This window comes from Schistocerca piceifrons, chromosome 8 (assembly GCF_021461385.2).
Source record: "Schistocerca piceifrons isolate TAMUIC-IGC-003096 chromosome 8, iqSchPice1.1, whole genome shotgun sequence".
Classification (NCBI taxonomy): Eukaryota; Metazoa; Arthropoda; class Insecta; order Orthoptera; family Acrididae; genus Schistocerca; species Schistocerca piceifrons.
This window is the reverse complement of record NC_060145.1, coordinates 434,894,604-434,909,263: the sequence shown is the minus strand read 5'-3', so window position 1 is coordinate 434,909,263 and position 14,660 is coordinate 434,894,604. Positions and strand designations below refer to the sequence as shown.

The window sequence follows — 14,660 nt, the reverse complement described above, 5'->3', positions numbered from 1 at the left end:
CTCTGACAGCAACAGGAGGCTAGGTTTGAGATGTATCAGCTATTTGAGTAACATAATTGTGCATTCGAGACGCTAGCTGCGTCTTCCTCGGTAGTATAGTGGTCAGTATCCCCGCCTGTCACGCGGGAGACCGGGGTTCGATTCCCCGCCGGGGAGGCACATCCGATTTTTAATTGCTGCTCTATCACTCGCCGAACTTAGTGTAGGTCGTTTGCGGCTACTAGCACCATATCTCTCGCACACAGGCACCTGTCTACAGCGCATCCTCGGTAGTATAGTGGTTAGTATCCCCGCCTGTCACGCGGGAGACCGGGGTTCGATTCCCCGCCGGGGAGATGCGATTTTTATCTCACAACCCTGTTCGAGTGTTGCGCGTATGTGGGTCGTAAGAGCATTAACTTTGCGATCGTGGAGTGTAGTTGGCGCAAAATCTTAAAAAATGCTACAACTTAGGAAGTGGTTCTCGCATTCTTCACATTTCAGAACTGCGGGGTATGCTGTTAACGCTGTATCAAAGCACCCCAGCCGACGCTGTGGGCGTAATAATCGAGCTCGGCACAGTCCGCAAAAGAAATAATTTTAGCAGAGCGTGGTTTCGATCCACGGACCTCTGGGTTATGGGCCCAGCACGCTTCCACTGCGCCACTCTGCTGCCTGGGGTTGCGCCGGCTCTTCGCCACGTGACGTGGGACACTTGGAAAGTGTTGTCTGCGTCCCTTTCACACGCCTGTATTTAATTGCGTATCATCTCCTACAGCTCTCAGCTTGACTTGTCTCGACTTTGCTCGACTGACGCTACGCTGACGCTTGCAGGCAGCGATATTTACCACGATCGACTCGACATGCAGCTGCGAGATGCACAGGAGCAACAAAGCACTCCACGGTGCGGCGACATACGAAATCCACTGCCCAGCTACGCGTCGGCAACTAACAAAACGCCGACCCTGCCAGGATTCGAACCTGGAATCTTCTGATCCGTAGTCAGACGCGTTATCCGTTGCGCCACAGGGCCAGTGGCAGCATTTCTTTCTACGAGACAAGTGCAATTCGCTAAGAAACGTGTTCTCCATGGCTGAGCAAGCTCCCAAGGAAGGTACCTTTCGTGCAGCTGCGTGGCCGCAGTGCGCCTGCAGAGCTTAGAGCTTGCCACGCATCTGCTCTCGCTGTTCGACAGGTAGCAGAAGGCAAGGCGCGCGTTTTCCCACGTTTTCTCGACGACGAGAGCCGGTTGATGTGCATGTAAGCGTAGCATATGAAACAAGAATAGCACGAAGCATTGGTAGTCAGGTGCCAAAGTCGCAGTATGGCATCAGGTGGCGATCGTATGTTTCTGTGGCCACCACTGGATTGCAGCAAAGTGAATACCGCTAACTGAGAGCACTCTGTTGTAGCCCCAGTGGCGCAATTGGTTAGCGCACGGTACTTATAAGGCAGTAGCCGTGAGCAATGCCGGGGTTGTGAGTTCGAGCCTCACCTGGGGCATACTTTTATTTCTTAGCAGCTGTCTCTGACAGCAACAGGAGGCTAGGTTTGAGATGTATCAGCTATTTGAGTAACATAATTGTGCATTCGAGACGCTAGCTGCGTCTTCCTCGGTAGTATAGTGGTCAGTATCCCCGCCTGTCACGCGGGAGACCGGGGTTCGATTCCCCGCCGGGGAGGCACATCCGATTTTTAATTGCTGCTCTATCACTCGCCGAACTTAGTGTAGGTCGTTTGCGGCTACTAGCACCATATCTCTCGCACACAGGCACCTGTCTACAGCGCATCCTCGGTAGTATAGTGGTTAGTATCCCCGCCTGTCACGCGGGAGACCGGGGTTCGATTCCCCGCCGGGGAGATGCGATTTTTATCTCACAACCCTGTTCGAGTGTTGCGCGTATGTGGGTCGTAAGAGCATTAACTTTGCGATCGTGGAGTGTAGTTGGCGCAAAATCTTAAAAAATGCTACAACTTAGGAAGTGGTTCTCGCATTCTTCACATTTCAGAACTGCGGGGTATGCTGTTAACGCTGTATCAAAGCACCCCAGCCGACGCTGTGGGCGTAATAATCGAGCTCGGCACAGTCCGCAAAAGAAATAATTTTAGCAGAGCGTGGTTTCGATCCACGGACCTCTGGGTTATGGGCCCAGCACGCTTCCACTGCGCCACTCTGCTGCCTGGGGTTGCGCCGGCTCTTCGCCACGTGACGTGGGACACTTGGAAAGTGTTGTCTGCGTCCCTTTCACACGCCTGTATTTAATTGCGTATCATCTCCTACAGCTCTCAGCTTGACTTGTCTCGACTTTGCTCGACTGACGCTACGCTGACGCTTGCAGGCAGCGATATTTACCACGATCGACTCGACATGCAGCTGCGAGATGCACAGGAGCAACAAAGCACTCCACGGTGCGGCGACATACGAAATCCACTGCCCAGCTACGCGTCGGCAACTAACAAAACGCCGACCCTGCCAGGATTCGAACCTGGAATCTTCTGATCCGTAGTCAGACGCGTTATCCGTTGCGCCACAGGGCCAGTGGCAGCATTTCTTTCTACGAGACAAGTGCAATTCGCTAAGAAACGTGTTCTCCATGGCTGAGCAAGCTCCCAAGGAAGGTACCTTTCGTGCAGCTGCGTGGCCGCAGTGCGCCTGCAGAGCTTAGAGCTTGCCACGCATCTGCTCTCGCTGTTCGACAGGTAGCAGAAGGCAAGGCGCGCGTTTTCCCACGTTTTCTCGACGACGAGAGCCGGTTGATGTGCATGTAAGCGTAGCATATGAAACAAGAATAGCACGAAGCATTGGTAGTCAGGTGCCAAAGTCGCAGTATGGCATCAGGTGGCGATCGTATGTTTCTGTGGCCACCACTGGATTGCAGCAAAGTGAATACCGCTAACTGAGAGCACTCTGTTGTAGCCCCAGTGGCGCAATTGGTTAGCGCACGGTACTTATAAGGCAGTAGCCGTGAGCAATGCCGGGGTTGTGAGTTCGAGCCTCACCTGGGGCATACTTTTATTTCTTAGCAGCTGTCTCTGACAGCAACAGGAGGCTAGGTTTGAGATGTATCAGCTATTTGAGTAACATAATTGTGCATTCGAGACGCTAGCTGCGTCTTCCTCGGTAGTATAGTGGTCAGTATCCCCGCCTGTCACGCGGGAGACCGGGGTTCGATTCCCCGCCGGGGAGGCACATCCGATTTTTAATTGCTGCTCTATCACTCGCCGAACTTAGTGTAGGTCGTTTGCGGCTACTAGCACCATATCTCTCGCACACAGGCACCTGTCTACAGCGCATCCTCGGTAGTATAGTGGTTAGTATCCCCGCCTGTCACGCGGGAGACCGGGGTTCGATTCCCCGCCGGGGAGATGCGATTTTTATCTCACAACCCTGTTCGAGTGTTGCGCGTATGTGGGTCGTAAGAGCATTAACTTTGCGATCGTGGAGTGTAGTTGGCGCAAAATCTTAAAAAATGCTACAACTTAGGAAGTGGTTCTCGCATTCTTCACATTTCAGAACTGCGGGGTATGCTGTTAACGCTGTATCAAAGCACCCCAGCCGACGCTGTGGGCGTAATAATCGAGCTCGGCACAGTCCGCAAAAGAAATAATTTTAGCAGAGCGTGGTTTCGATCCACGGACCTCTGGGTTATGGGCCCAGCACGCTTCCACTGCGCCACTCTGCTGCCTGGGGTTGCGCCGGCTCTTCGCCACGTGACGTGGGACACTTGGAAAGTGTTGTCTGCGTCCCTTTCACACGCCTGTATTTAATTGCGTATCATCTCCTACAGCTCTCAGCTTGACTTGTCTCGACTTTGCTCGACTGACGCTACGCTGACGCTTGCAGGCAGCGATATTTACCACGATCGACTCGACATGCAGCTGCGAGATGCACAGGAGCAACAAAGCACTCCACGGTGCGGCGACATACGAAATCCACTGCCCAGCTACGCGTCGGCAACTAACAAAACGCCGACCCTGCCAGGATTCGAACCTGGAATCTTCTGATCCGTAGTCAGACGCGTTATCCGTTGCGCCACAGGGCCAGTGGCAGCATTTCTTTCTACGAGACAAGTGCAATTCGCTAAGAAACGTGTTCTCCATGGCTGAGCAAGCTCCCAAGGAAGGTACCTTTCGTGCAGCTGCGTGGCCGCAGTGCGCCTGCAGAGCTTAGAGCTTGCCACGCATCTGCTCTCGCTGTTCGACAGGTAGCAGAAGGCAAGGCGCGCGTTTTCCCACGTTTTCTCGACGACGAGAGCCGGTTGATGTGCATGTAAGCGTAGCATATGAAACAAGAATAGCACGAAGCATTGGTAGTCAGGTGCCAAAGTCGCAGTATGGCATCAGGTGGCGATCGTATGTTTCTGTGGCCACCACTGGATTGCAGCAAAGTGAATACCGCTAACTGAGAGCACTCTGTTGTAGCCCCAGTGGCGCAATTGGTTAGCGCACGGTACTTATAAGGCAGTAGCCGTGAGCAATGCCGGGGTTGTGAGTTCGAGCCTCACCTGGGGCATACTTTTATTTCTTAGCAGCTGTCTCTGACAGCAACAGGAGGCTAGGTTTGAGATGTATCAGCTATTTGAGTAACATAATTGTGCATTCGAGACGCTAGCTGCGTCTTCCTCGGTAGTATAGTGGTCAGTATCCCCGCCTGTCACGCGGGAGACCGGGGTTCGATTCCCCGCCGGGGAGGCACATCCGATTTTTAATTGCTGCTCTATCACTCGCCGAACTTAGTGTAGGTCGTTTGCGGCTACTAGCACCATATCTCTCGCACACAGGCACCTGTCTACAGCGCATCCTCGGTAGTATAGTGGTTAGTATCCCCGCCTGTCACGCGGGAGACCGGGGTTCGATTCCCCGCCGGGGAGATGCGATTTTTATCTCACAACCCTGTTCGAGTGTTGCGCGTATGTGGGTCGTAAGAGCATTAACTTTGCGATCGTGGAGTGTAGTTGGCGCAAAATCTTAAAAAATGCTACAACTTAGGAAGTGGTTCTCGCATTCTTCACATTTCAGAACTGCGGGGTATGCTGTTAACGCTGTATCAAAGCACCCCAGCCGACGCTGTGGGCGTAATAATCGAGCTCGGCACAGTCCGCAAAAGAAATAATTTTAGCAGAGCGTGGTTTCGATCCACGGACCTCTGGGTTATGGGCCCAGCACGCTTCCACTGCGCCACTCTGCTGCCTGGGGTTGCGCCGGCTCTTCGCCACGTGACGTGGGACACTTGGAAAGTGTTGTCTGCGTCCCTTTCACACGCCTGTATTTAATTGCGTATCATCTCCTACAGCTCTCAGCTTGACTTGTCTCGACTTTGCTCGACTGACGCTACGCTGACGCTTGCAGGCAGCGATATTTACCACGATCGACTCGACATGCAGCTGCGAGATGCACAGGAGCAACAAAGCACTCCACGGTGCGGCGACATACGAAATCCACTGCCCAGCTACGCGTCGGCAACTAACAAAACGCCGACCCTGCCAGGATTCGAACCTGGAATCTTCTGATCCGTAGTCAGACGCGTTATCCGTTGCGCCACAGGGCCAGTGGCAGCATTTCTTTCTACGAGACAAGTGCAATTCGCTAAGAAACGTGTTCTCCATGGCTGAGCAAGCTCCCAAGGAAGGTACCTTTCGTGCAGCTGCGTGGCCGCAGTGCGCCTGCAGAGCTTAGAGCTTGCCACGCATCTGCTCTCGCTGTTCGACAGGTAGCAGAAGGCAAGGCGCGCGTTTTCCCACGTTTTCTCGACGACGAGAGCCGGTTGATGTGCATGTAAGCGTAGCATATGAAACAAGAATAGCACGAAGCATTGGTAGTCAGGTGCCAAAGTCGCAGTATGGCATCAGGTGGCGATCGTATGTTTCTGTGGCCACCACTGGATTGCAGCAAAGTGAATACCGCTAACTGAGAGCACTCTGTTGTAGCCCCAGTGGCGCAATTGGTTAGCGCACGGTACTTATAAGGCAGTAGCCGTGAGCAATGCCGGGGTTGTGAGTTCGAGCCTCACCTGGGGCATACTTTTATTTCTTAGCAGCTGTCTCTGACAGCAACAGGAGGCTAGGTTTGAGATGTATCAGCTATTTGAGTAACATAATTGTGCATTCGAGACGCTAGCTGCGTCTTCCTCGGTAGTATAGTGGTCAGTATCCCCGCCTGTCACGCGGGAGACCGGGGTTCGATTCCCCGCCGGGGAGGCACATCCGATTTTTAATTGCTGCTCTATCACTCGCCGAACTTAGTGTAGGTCGTTTGCGGCTACTAGCACCATATCTCTCGCACACAGGCACCTGTCTACAGCGCATCCTCGGTAGTATAGTGGTTAGTATCCCCGCCTGTCACGCGGGAGACCGGGGTTCGATTCCCCGCCGGGGAGATGCGATTTTTATCTCACAACCCTGTTCGAGTGTTGCGCGTATGTGGGTCGTAAGAGCATTAACTTTGCGATCGTGGAGTGTAGTTGGCGCAAAATCTTAAAAAATGCTACAACTTAGGAAGTGGTTCTCGCATTCTTCACATTTCAGAACTGCGGGGTATGCTGTTAACGCTGTATCAAAGCACCCCAGCCGACGCTGTGGGCGTAATAATCGAGCTCGGCACAGTCCGCAAAAGAAATAATTTTAGCAGAGCGTGGTTTCGATCCACGGACCTCTGGGTTATGGGCCCAGCACGCTTCCACTGCGCCACTCTGCTGCCTGGGGTTGCGCCGGCTCTTCGCCACGTGACGTGGGACACTTGGAAAGTGTTGTCTGCGTCCCTTTCACACGCCTGTATTTAATTGCGTATCATCTCCTACAGCTCTCAGCTTGACTTGTCTCGACTTTGCTCGACTGACGCTACGCTGACGCTTGCAGGCAGCGATATTTACCACGATCGACTCGACATGCAGCTGCGAGATGCACAGGAGCAACAAAGCACTCCACGGTGCGGCGACATACGAAATCCACTGCCCAGCTACGCGTCGGCAACTAACAAAACGCCGACCCTGCCAGGATTCGAACCTGGAATCTTCTGATCCGTAGTCAGACGCGTTATCCGTTGCGCCACAGGGCCAGTGGCAGCATTTCTTTCTACGAGACAAGTGCAATTCGCTAAGAAACGTGTTCTCCATGGCTGAGCAAGCTCCCAAGGAAGGTACCTTTCGTGCAGCTGCGTGGCCGCAGTGCGCCTGCAGAGCTTAGAGCTTGCCACGCATCTGCTCTCGCTGTTCGACAGGTAGCAGAAGGCAAGGCGCGCGTTTTCCCACGTTTTCTCGACGACGAGAGCCGGTTGATGTGCATGTAAGCGTAGCATATGAAACAAGAATAGCACGAAGCATTGGTAGTCAGGTGCCAAAGTCGCAGTATGGCATCAGGTGGCGATCGTATGTTTCTGTGGCCACCACTGGATTGCAGCAAAGTGAATACCGCTAACTGAGAGCACTCTGTTGTAGCCCCAGTGGCGCAATTGGTTAGCGCACGGTACTTATAAGGCAGTAGCCGTGAGCAATGCCGGGGTTGTGAGTTCGAGCCTCACCTGGGGCATACTTTTATTTCTTAGCAGCTGTCTCTGACAGCAACAGGAGGCTAGGTTTGAGATGTATCAGCTATTTGAGTAACATAATTGTGCATTCGAGACGCTAGCTGCGTCTTCCTCGGTAGTATAGTGGTCAGTATCCCCGCCTGTCACGCGGGAGACCGGGGTTCGATTCCCCGCCGGGGAGGCACATCCGATTTTTAATTGCTGCTCTATCACTCGCCGAACTTAGTGTAGGTCGTTTGCGGCTACTAGCACCATATCTCTCGCACACAGGCACCTGTCTACAGCGCATCCTCGGTAGTATAGTGGTTAGTATCCCCGCCTGTCACGCGGGAGACCGGGGTTCGATTCCCCGCCGGGGAGATGCGATTTTTATCTCACAACCCTGTTCGAGTGTTGCGCGTATGTGGGTCGTAAGAGCATTAACTTTGCGATCGTGGAGTGTAGTTGGCGCAAAATCTTAAAAAATGCTACAACTTAGGAAGTGGTTCTCGCATTCTTCACATTTCAGAACTGCGGGGTATGCTGTTAACGCTGTATCAAAGCACCCCAGCCGACGCTGTGGGCGTAATAATCGAGCTCGGCACAGTCCGCAAAAGAAATAATTTTAGCAGAGCGTGGTTTCGATCCACGGACCTCTGGGTTATGGGCCCAGCACGCTTCCACTGCGCCACTCTGCTGCCTGGGGTTGCGCCGGCTCTTCGCCACGTGACGTGGGACACTTGGAAAGTGTTGTCTGCGTCCCTTTCACACGCCTGTATTTAATTGCGTATCATCTCCTACAGCTCTCAGCTTGACTTGTCTCGACTTTGCTCGACTGACGCTACGCTGACGCTTGCAGGCAGCGATATTTACCACGATCGACTCGACATGCAGCTGCGAGATGCACAGGAGCAACAAAGCACTCCACGGTGCGGCGACATACGAAATCCACTGCCCAGCTACGCGTCGGCAACTAACAAAACGCCGACCCTGCCAGGATTCGAACCTGGAATCTTCTGATCCGTAGTCAGACGCGTTATCCGTTGCGCCACAGGGCCAGTGGCAGCATTTCTTTCTACGAGACAAGTGCAATTCGCTAAGAAACGTGTTCTCCATGGCTGAGCAAGCTCCCAAGGAAGGTACCTTTCGTGCAGCTGCGTGGCCGCAGTGCGCCTGCAGAGCTTAGAGCTTGCCACGCATCTGCTCTCGCTGTTCGACAGGTAGCAGAAGGCAAGGCGCGCGTTTTCCCACGTTTTCTCGACGACGAGAGCCGGTTGATGTGCATGTAAGCGTAGCATATGAAACAAGAATAGCACGAAGCATTGGTAGTCAGGTGCCAAAGTCGCAGTATGGCATCAGGTGGCGATCGTATGTTTCTGTGGCCACCACTGGATTGCAGCAAAGTGAATACCGCTAACTGAGAGCACTCTGTTGTAGCCCCAGTGGCGCAATTGGTTAGCGCACGGTACTTATAAGGCAGTAGCCGTGAGCAATGCCGGGGTTGTGAGTTCGAGCCTCACCTGGGGCATACTTTTATTTCTTAGCAGCTGTCTCTGACAGCAACAGGAGGCTAGGTTTGAGATGTATCAGCTATTTGAGTAACATAATTGTGCATTCGAGACGCTAGCTGCGTCTTCCTCGGTAGTATAGTGGTCAGTATCCCCGCCTGTCACGCGGGAGACCGGGGTTCGATTCCCCGCCGGGGAGGCACATCCGATTTTTAATTGCTGCTCTATCACTCGCCGAACTTAGTGTAGGTCGTTTGCGGCTACTAGCACCATATCTCTCGCACACAGGCACCTGTCTACAGCGCATCCTCGGTAGTATAGTGGTTAGTATCCCCGCCTGTCACGCGGGAGACCGGGGTTCGATTCCCCGCCGGGGAGATGCGATTTCTATCTCACAACCCTGTTCGAGTGTTGCGCGTATGTGGGTCGTAAGAGCATTAACTTTGCGATCGTGGAGTGTAGTTGGCGCAAAATCTTAAAAAATGCTACAACTTAGGAAGTGGTTCTCGCATTCTTCACATTTCAGAACTGCGGGGTATGCTGTTAACGCTGTATCAAAGCACCCCAGCCGACGCTGTGGGCGTAATAATCGAGCTCGGCACAGTCCGCAAAAGAAATAATTTTAGCAGAGCGTGGTTTCGATCCACGGACCTCTGGGTTATGGGCCCAGCACGCTTCCACTGCGCCACTCTGCTGCCTGGGGTTGCGCCGGCTCTTCGCCACGTGACGTGGGACACTTGGAAAGTGTTGTCTGCGTCCCTTTCACACGCCTGTATTTAATTGCGTATCATCTCCTACAGCTCTCAGCTTGACTTGTCTCGACTTTGCTCGACTGACGCTACGCTGACGCTTGCAGGCAGCGATATTTACCACGATCGACTCGACATGCAGCTGCGAGATGCACAGGAGCAACAAAGCACTCCACGGTGCGGCGACATACGAAATCCACTGCCCAGCTACGCGTCGGCAACTAACAAAACGCCGACCCTGCCAGGATTCGAACCTGGAATCTTCTGATCCGTAGTCAGACGCGTTATCCGTTGCGCCACAGGGCCAGTGGCAGCATTTCTTTCTACGAGACAAGTGCAATTCGCTAAGAAACGTGTTCTCCATGGCTGAGCAAGCTCCCAAGGAAGGTACCTTTCGTGCAGCTGCGTGGCCGCAGTGCGCCTGCAGAGCTTAGAGCTTGCCACGCATCTGCTCTCGCTGTTCGACAGGTAGCAGAAGGCAAGGCGCGCGTTTTCCCACGTTTTCTCGACGACGAGAGCCGGTTGATGTGCATGTAAGCGTAGCATATGAAACAAGAATAGCACGAAGCATTGGTAGTCAGGTGCCAAAGTCGCAGTATGGCATCAGGTGGCGATCGTATGTTTCTGTGGCCACCACTGGATTGCAGCAAAGTGAATACCGCTAACTGAGAGCACTCTGTTGTAGCCCCAGTGGCGCAATTGGTTAGCGCACGGTACTTATAAGGCAGTAGCCGTGAGCAATGCCGGGGTTGTGAGTTCGAGCCTCACCTGGGGCATACTTTTATTTCTTAGCAGCTGTCTCTGACAGCAACAGGAGGCTAGGTTTGAGATGTATCAGCTATTTGAGTAACATAATTGTGCATTCGAGACGCTAGCTGCGTCTTCCTCGGTAGTATAGTGGTCAGTATCCCCGCCTGTCACGCGGGAGACCGGGGTTCGATTCCCCGCCGGGGAGGCACATCCGATTTTTAATTGCTGCTCTATCACTCGCCGAACTTAGTGTAGGTCGTTTGCGGCTACTAGCACCATATCTCTCGCACACAGGCACCTGTCTACAGCGCATCCTCGGTAGTATAGTGGTTAGTATCCCCGCCTGTCACGCGGGAGACCGGGGTTCGATTCCCCGCCGGGGAGATGCGATTTTTATCTCACAACCCTGTTCGAGTGTTGCGCGTATGTGGGTCGTAAGAGCATTAACTTTGCGATCGTGGAGTGTAGTTGGCGCAAAATCTTAAAAAATGCTACAACTTAGGAAGTGGTTCTCGCATTCTTCACATTTCAGAACTGCGGGGTATGCTGTTAACGCTGTATCAAAGCACCCCAGCCGACGCTGTGGGCGTAATAATCGAGCTCGGCACAGTCCGCAAAAGAAATAATTTTAGCAGAGCGTGGTTTCGATCCACGGACCTCTGGGTTATGGGCCCAGCACGCTTCCACTGCGCCACTCTGCTGCCTGGGGTTGCGCCGGCTCTTCGCCACGTGACGTGGGACACTTGGAAAGTGTTGTCTGCGTCGCTTTCACACGCCTGTATTTAATTGCGTATCATCTCCTACAGCTCTCAGCTTGACTTGTCTCGACTTTGCTCGACTGACGCTACGCTGACGCTTGCAGGCAGCGATATTTACCACGATCGACTCGACATGCAGCTGCGAGATGCACAGGAGCAACAAAGCACTCCACGGTGCGGCGACATACGAAATCCACTGCCCAGCTACGCGTCGGCAACTAACAAAACGCCGACCCTGCCAGGATTCGAACCTGGAATCTTCTGATCCGTAGTCAGACGCGTTATCCGTTGCGCCACAGGGCCAGTGGCAGCATTTCTTTCTACGAGACAAGTGCAATTCGCTAAGAAACGTGTTCTCCATGGCTGAGCAAGCTCCCAAGGAAGGTACCTTTCGTGCAGCTGCGTGGCCGCAGTGCGCCTGCAGAGCTTAGAGCTTGCCACGCATCTGCTCTCGCTGTTCGACAGGTAGCAGAAGGCAAGGCGCGCGTTTTCCCACGTTTTCTCGACGACGAGAGCCGGTTGATGTGCATGTAAGCGTAGCATATGAAACAAGAATAGCACGAAGCATTGGTAGTCAGGTGCCAAAGTCGCAGTATGGCATCAGGTGGCGATCGTATGTTTCTGTGGCCACCACTGGATTGCAGCAAAGTGAATACCGCTAACTGAGAGCACTCTGTTGTAGCCCCAGTGGCGCAATTGGTTAGCGCACGGTACTTATAAGGCAGTAGCCGTGAGCAATGCCGGGGTTGTGAGTTCGAGCCTCACCTGGGGCATACTTTTATTTCTTAGCAGCTGTCTCTGACAGCAACAGGAGGCTAGGTTTGAGATGTATCAGCTATTTGAGTAACATAATTGTGCATTCGAGACGCTAGCTGCGTCTTCCTCGGTAGTATAGTGGTCAGTATCCCCGCCTGTCACGCGGGAGACCGGGGTTCGATTCCCCGCCGGGGAGGCACATCCGATTTTTAATTGCTGCTCTATCACTCGCCGAACTTAGTGTAGGTCGTTTGCGGCTACTAGCACCATATCTCTCGCACACAGGCACCTGTCTACAGCGCATCCTCGGTAGTATAGTGGTTAGTATCCCCGCCTGTCACGCGGGAGACCGGGGTTCGATTCCCCGCCGGGGAGATGCGATTTTTATCTCACAACCCTGTTCGAGTGTTGCGCGTATGTGGGTCGTAAGAGCATTAACTTTGCGATCGTGGAGTGTAGTTGGCGCAAAATCTTAAAAAATGCTACAACTTAGGAAGTGGTTCTCGCATTCTTCACATTTCAGAACTGCGGGGTATGCTGTTAACGCTGTATCAAAGCACCCCAGCCGACGCTGTGGGCGTAATAATCGAGCTCGGCACAGTCCGCAAAAGAAATAATTTTAGCAGAGCGTGGTTTCGATCCACGGACCTCTGGGTTATGGGCCCAGCACGCTTCCACTGCGCCACTCTGCTGCCTGGGGTTGCGCCGGCTCTTCGCCACGTGACGTGGGACACTTGGAAAGTGTTGTCTGCGTCCCTTTCACACGCCTGTATTTAATTGCGTATCATCTCCTACAGCTCTCAGCTTGACTTGTCTCGACTTTGCTCGACTGACGCTACGCTGACGCTTGCAGGCAGCGATATTTACCACGATCGACTCGACATGCAGCTGCGAGATGCACAGGAGCAACAAAGCACTCCACGGTGCGGCGACATACGAAATCCACTGCCCAGCTACGCGTCGGCAACTAACAAAACGCCGACCCTGCCAGGATTCGAACCTGGAATCTTCTGATCCGTAGTCAGACGCGTTATCCGTTGCGCCACAGGGCCAGTGGCAGCATTTCTTTCTACGAGACAAGTGCAATTCGCTAAGAAACGTGTTCTCCATGGCTGAGCAAGCTCCCAAGGAAGGTACCTTTCGTGCAGCTGCGTGGCCGCAGTGCGCCTGCAGAGCTTAGAGCTTGCCACGCATCTGCTCTCGCTGTTCGACAGGTAGCAGAAGGCAAGGCGCGCGTTTTCCCACGTTTTCTCGACGACGAGAGCCGGTTGATGTGCATGTAAGCGTAGCATATGAAACAAGAATAGCACGAAGCATTGGTAGTCAGGTGCCAAAGTCGCAGTATGGCATCAGGTGGCGATCGTATGTTTCTGTGGCCACCACTGGATTGCAGCAAAGTGAATACCGCTAACTGAGAGCACTCTGTTGTAGCCCCAGTGGCGCAATTGGTTAGCGCACGGTACTTATAAGGCAGTAGCCGTGAGCAATGCCGGGGTTGTGAGTTCGAGCCTCACCTGGGGCATACTTTTATTTCTTAGCAGCTGTCTCTGACAGCAACAGGAGGCTAGGTTTGAGATGTATCAGCTATTTGAGTAACATAATTGTGCATTCGAGACGCTAGCTGCGTCTTCCTCGGTAGTATAGTGGTCAGTATCCCCGCCTGTCACGCGGGAGACCGGGGTTCGATTCCCCGCCGGGGAGGCACATCCGATTTTTAATTGCTGCTCTATCACTCGCCGAACTTAGTGTAGGTCGTTTGCGGCTACTAGCACCATATCTCTCGCACACAGGCACCTGTCTACAGCGCATCCTCGGTAGTATAGTGGTTAGTATCCCCGCCTGTCACGCGGGAGACCGGGGTTCGATTCCCCGCCGGGGAGATGCGATTTTTATCTCACAACCCTGTTCGAGTGTTGCGCGTATGTGGGTCGTAAGAGCATTAACTTTGCGATCGTGGAGTGTAGTTGGCGCAAAATCTTAAAAAATGCTACAACTTAGGAAGTGGTTCTCGCATTCTTCACATTTCAGAACTGCGGGGTATGCTGTTAACGCTGTATCAAAGCACCCCAGCCGACGCTGTGGGCGTAATAATCGAGCTCGGCACAGTCCGCAAAAGAAATAATTTTAGCAGAGCGTGGTTTCGATCCACGGACCTCTGGGTTATGGGCCCAGCACGCTTCCACTGCGCCACTCTGCTGCCTGGGGTTGCGCCGGCTCTTCGCCACGTGACGTGGGACACTTGGAAAGTGTTGTCTGCGTCCCTTTCACACGCCTGTATTTAATTGCGTATCATCTCCTACAGCTCTCAGCTTGACTTGTCTCGACTTTGCTCGACTGACGCTACGCTGACGCTTGCAGGCAGCGATATTTACCACGATCGACTCGACATGCAGCTGCGAGATGCACAGGAGCAACAAAGCACTCCACGGTGCGGCGACATACGAAATCCACTGCCCAGCTACGCGTCGGCAACTAACAAAACGCCGACCCTGCCAGGATTCGAACCTGGAATCTTCTGATCCGTAGTCAGACGCGTTATCCGTTGCGCCACAGGGCCAGTGGCAGCATTTCTTTCTACGAGACAAGTGCAATTCGCTAAGAAACGTGTTCTCCATGGCTGAGCAAGCTCCCAAGGAAGGTACCTTTCGTGCAGCTGCGTG

At 53.4% G+C, this 14,660-nt stretch overlaps 39 non-coding genes across 39 annotated transcripts; 29 read left to right on the top strand and 10 right to left on the bottom strand.

Annotated features, from left to right (window-relative positions):
* The first annotated feature begins 84 nt into the window (after positions 1-84).
* Trnad-guc lies at positions 85-156 on the top strand. Its single transcript has one exon. It is a non-coding gene; the product is annotated as a tRNA-Asp (tRNA).
* Positions 157-263: 107 nt separating this feature from the next.
* On the top strand, positions 264-335 carry Trnad-guc. Its single transcript has one exon. It is a non-coding gene; the product is annotated as a tRNA-Asp (tRNA).
* A 604-nt stretch (positions 336-939) lies between these two features.
* On the bottom strand, positions 940-1,012 carry Trnar-acg. Its single transcript has one exon. It is a non-coding gene; the product is annotated as a tRNA-Arg (tRNA).
* Positions 1,013-1,390: 378 nt separating this feature from the next.
* Trnai-uau lies at positions 1,391-1,482 on the top strand. The gene is given in 2 exon segments: positions 1,391-1,428; positions 1,447-1,482. It is a non-coding gene; the product is annotated as a tRNA-Ile (tRNA).
* A 107-nt stretch (positions 1,483-1,589) lies between these two features.
* Positions 1,590-1,661, top strand: Trnad-guc. The gene has a single exon. It is a non-coding gene; the product is annotated as a tRNA-Asp (tRNA).
* Positions 1,662-1,768: 107 nt separating this feature from the next.
* Positions 1,769-1,840, top strand: Trnad-guc. The gene has a single exon. It is a non-coding gene; the product is annotated as a tRNA-Asp (tRNA).
* A 604-nt stretch (positions 1,841-2,444) lies between these two features.
* Positions 2,445-2,517, bottom strand: Trnar-acg. The gene has a single exon. It is a non-coding gene; the product is annotated as a tRNA-Arg (tRNA).
* Positions 2,518-2,895: 378 nt separating this feature from the next.
* Trnai-uau lies at positions 2,896-2,987 on the top strand. The gene is given in 2 exon segments: positions 2,896-2,933; positions 2,952-2,987. It is a non-coding gene; the product is annotated as a tRNA-Ile (tRNA).
* A 107-nt stretch (positions 2,988-3,094) lies between these two features.
* Trnad-guc lies at positions 3,095-3,166 on the top strand. Its single transcript has one exon. It is a non-coding gene; the product is annotated as a tRNA-Asp (tRNA).
* Positions 3,167-3,273: 107 nt separating this feature from the next.
* On the top strand, positions 3,274-3,345 carry Trnad-guc. The gene has a single exon. It is a non-coding gene; the product is annotated as a tRNA-Asp (tRNA).
* Positions 3,346-3,949: 604 nt separating this feature from the next.
* Trnar-acg lies at positions 3,950-4,022 on the bottom strand. The gene has a single exon. It is a non-coding gene; the product is annotated as a tRNA-Arg (tRNA).
* Positions 4,023-4,400: 378 nt separating this feature from the next.
* Trnai-uau lies at positions 4,401-4,492 on the top strand. The gene is given in 2 exon segments: positions 4,401-4,438; positions 4,457-4,492. It is a non-coding gene; the product is annotated as a tRNA-Ile (tRNA).
* A 107-nt stretch (positions 4,493-4,599) lies between these two features.
* On the top strand, positions 4,600-4,671 carry Trnad-guc. The gene has a single exon. It is a non-coding gene; the product is annotated as a tRNA-Asp (tRNA).
* Positions 4,672-4,778: 107 nt separating this feature from the next.
* Trnad-guc lies at positions 4,779-4,850 on the top strand. Its single transcript has one exon. It is a non-coding gene; the product is annotated as a tRNA-Asp (tRNA).
* Positions 4,851-5,454: 604 nt separating this feature from the next.
* Positions 5,455-5,527, bottom strand: Trnar-acg. Its single transcript has one exon. It is a non-coding gene; the product is annotated as a tRNA-Arg (tRNA).
* Positions 5,528-5,905: 378 nt separating this feature from the next.
* On the top strand, positions 5,906-5,997 carry Trnai-uau. Its single transcript is given in 2 exon segments — positions 5,906-5,943; positions 5,962-5,997. It is a non-coding gene; the product is annotated as a tRNA-Ile (tRNA).
* A 107-nt stretch (positions 5,998-6,104) lies between these two features.
* Positions 6,105-6,176, top strand: Trnad-guc. Its single transcript has one exon. It is a non-coding gene; the product is annotated as a tRNA-Asp (tRNA).
* Positions 6,177-6,283: 107 nt separating this feature from the next.
* Positions 6,284-6,355, top strand: Trnad-guc. Its single transcript has one exon. It is a non-coding gene; the product is annotated as a tRNA-Asp (tRNA).
* Positions 6,356-6,959: 604 nt separating this feature from the next.
* Positions 6,960-7,032, bottom strand: Trnar-acg. Its single transcript has one exon. It is a non-coding gene; the product is annotated as a tRNA-Arg (tRNA).
* Positions 7,033-7,410: 378 nt separating this feature from the next.
* Trnai-uau lies at positions 7,411-7,502 on the top strand. Its single transcript is given in 2 exon segments — positions 7,411-7,448; positions 7,467-7,502. It is a non-coding gene; the product is annotated as a tRNA-Ile (tRNA).
* Positions 7,503-7,609: 107 nt separating this feature from the next.
* Trnad-guc lies at positions 7,610-7,681 on the top strand. The gene has a single exon. It is a non-coding gene; the product is annotated as a tRNA-Asp (tRNA).
* A 107-nt stretch (positions 7,682-7,788) lies between these two features.
* Trnad-guc lies at positions 7,789-7,860 on the top strand. The gene has a single exon. It is a non-coding gene; the product is annotated as a tRNA-Asp (tRNA).
* Positions 7,861-8,464: 604 nt separating this feature from the next.
* Trnar-acg lies at positions 8,465-8,537 on the bottom strand. The gene has a single exon. It is a non-coding gene; the product is annotated as a tRNA-Arg (tRNA).
* Positions 8,538-8,915: 378 nt separating this feature from the next.
* Positions 8,916-9,007, top strand: Trnai-uau. Its single transcript is given in 2 exon segments — positions 8,916-8,953; positions 8,972-9,007. It is a non-coding gene; the product is annotated as a tRNA-Ile (tRNA).
* A 107-nt stretch (positions 9,008-9,114) lies between these two features.
* Positions 9,115-9,186, top strand: Trnad-guc. The gene has a single exon. It is a non-coding gene; the product is annotated as a tRNA-Asp (tRNA).
* Positions 9,187-9,293: 107 nt separating this feature from the next.
* Positions 9,294-9,365, top strand: Trnad-guc. Its single transcript has one exon. It is a non-coding gene; the product is annotated as a tRNA-Asp (tRNA).
* A 604-nt stretch (positions 9,366-9,969) lies between these two features.
* Trnar-acg lies at positions 9,970-10,042 on the bottom strand. The gene has a single exon. It is a non-coding gene; the product is annotated as a tRNA-Arg (tRNA).
* A 378-nt stretch (positions 10,043-10,420) lies between these two features.
* Trnai-uau lies at positions 10,421-10,512 on the top strand. The gene is given in 2 exon segments: positions 10,421-10,458; positions 10,477-10,512. It is a non-coding gene; the product is annotated as a tRNA-Ile (tRNA).
* Positions 10,513-10,619: 107 nt separating this feature from the next.
* Positions 10,620-10,691, top strand: Trnad-guc. Its single transcript has one exon. It is a non-coding gene; the product is annotated as a tRNA-Asp (tRNA).
* Positions 10,692-10,798: 107 nt separating this feature from the next.
* Positions 10,799-10,870, top strand: Trnad-guc. The gene has a single exon. It is a non-coding gene; the product is annotated as a tRNA-Asp (tRNA).
* Positions 10,871-11,474: 604 nt separating this feature from the next.
* On the bottom strand, positions 11,475-11,547 carry Trnar-acg. Its single transcript has one exon. It is a non-coding gene; the product is annotated as a tRNA-Arg (tRNA).
* A 378-nt stretch (positions 11,548-11,925) lies between these two features.
* Positions 11,926-12,017, top strand: Trnai-uau. Its single transcript is given in 2 exon segments — positions 11,926-11,963; positions 11,982-12,017. It is a non-coding gene; the product is annotated as a tRNA-Ile (tRNA).
* A 107-nt stretch (positions 12,018-12,124) lies between these two features.
* Trnad-guc lies at positions 12,125-12,196 on the top strand. Its single transcript has one exon. It is a non-coding gene; the product is annotated as a tRNA-Asp (tRNA).
* A 107-nt stretch (positions 12,197-12,303) lies between these two features.
* Trnad-guc lies at positions 12,304-12,375 on the top strand. Its single transcript has one exon. It is a non-coding gene; the product is annotated as a tRNA-Asp (tRNA).
* A 604-nt stretch (positions 12,376-12,979) lies between these two features.
* Trnar-acg lies at positions 12,980-13,052 on the bottom strand. Its single transcript has one exon. It is a non-coding gene; the product is annotated as a tRNA-Arg (tRNA).
* A 378-nt stretch (positions 13,053-13,430) lies between these two features.
* Trnai-uau lies at positions 13,431-13,522 on the top strand. Its single transcript is given in 2 exon segments — positions 13,431-13,468; positions 13,487-13,522. It is a non-coding gene; the product is annotated as a tRNA-Ile (tRNA).
* A 107-nt stretch (positions 13,523-13,629) lies between these two features.
* On the top strand, positions 13,630-13,701 carry Trnad-guc. The gene has a single exon. It is a non-coding gene; the product is annotated as a tRNA-Asp (tRNA).
* Positions 13,702-13,808: 107 nt separating this feature from the next.
* Trnad-guc lies at positions 13,809-13,880 on the top strand. Its single transcript has one exon. It is a non-coding gene; the product is annotated as a tRNA-Asp (tRNA).
* Positions 13,881-14,484: 604 nt separating this feature from the next.
* Positions 14,485-14,557, bottom strand: Trnar-acg. Its single transcript has one exon. It is a non-coding gene; the product is annotated as a tRNA-Arg (tRNA).
* Between the last annotated feature and the right edge of the window lie 103 nt (positions 14,558-14,660).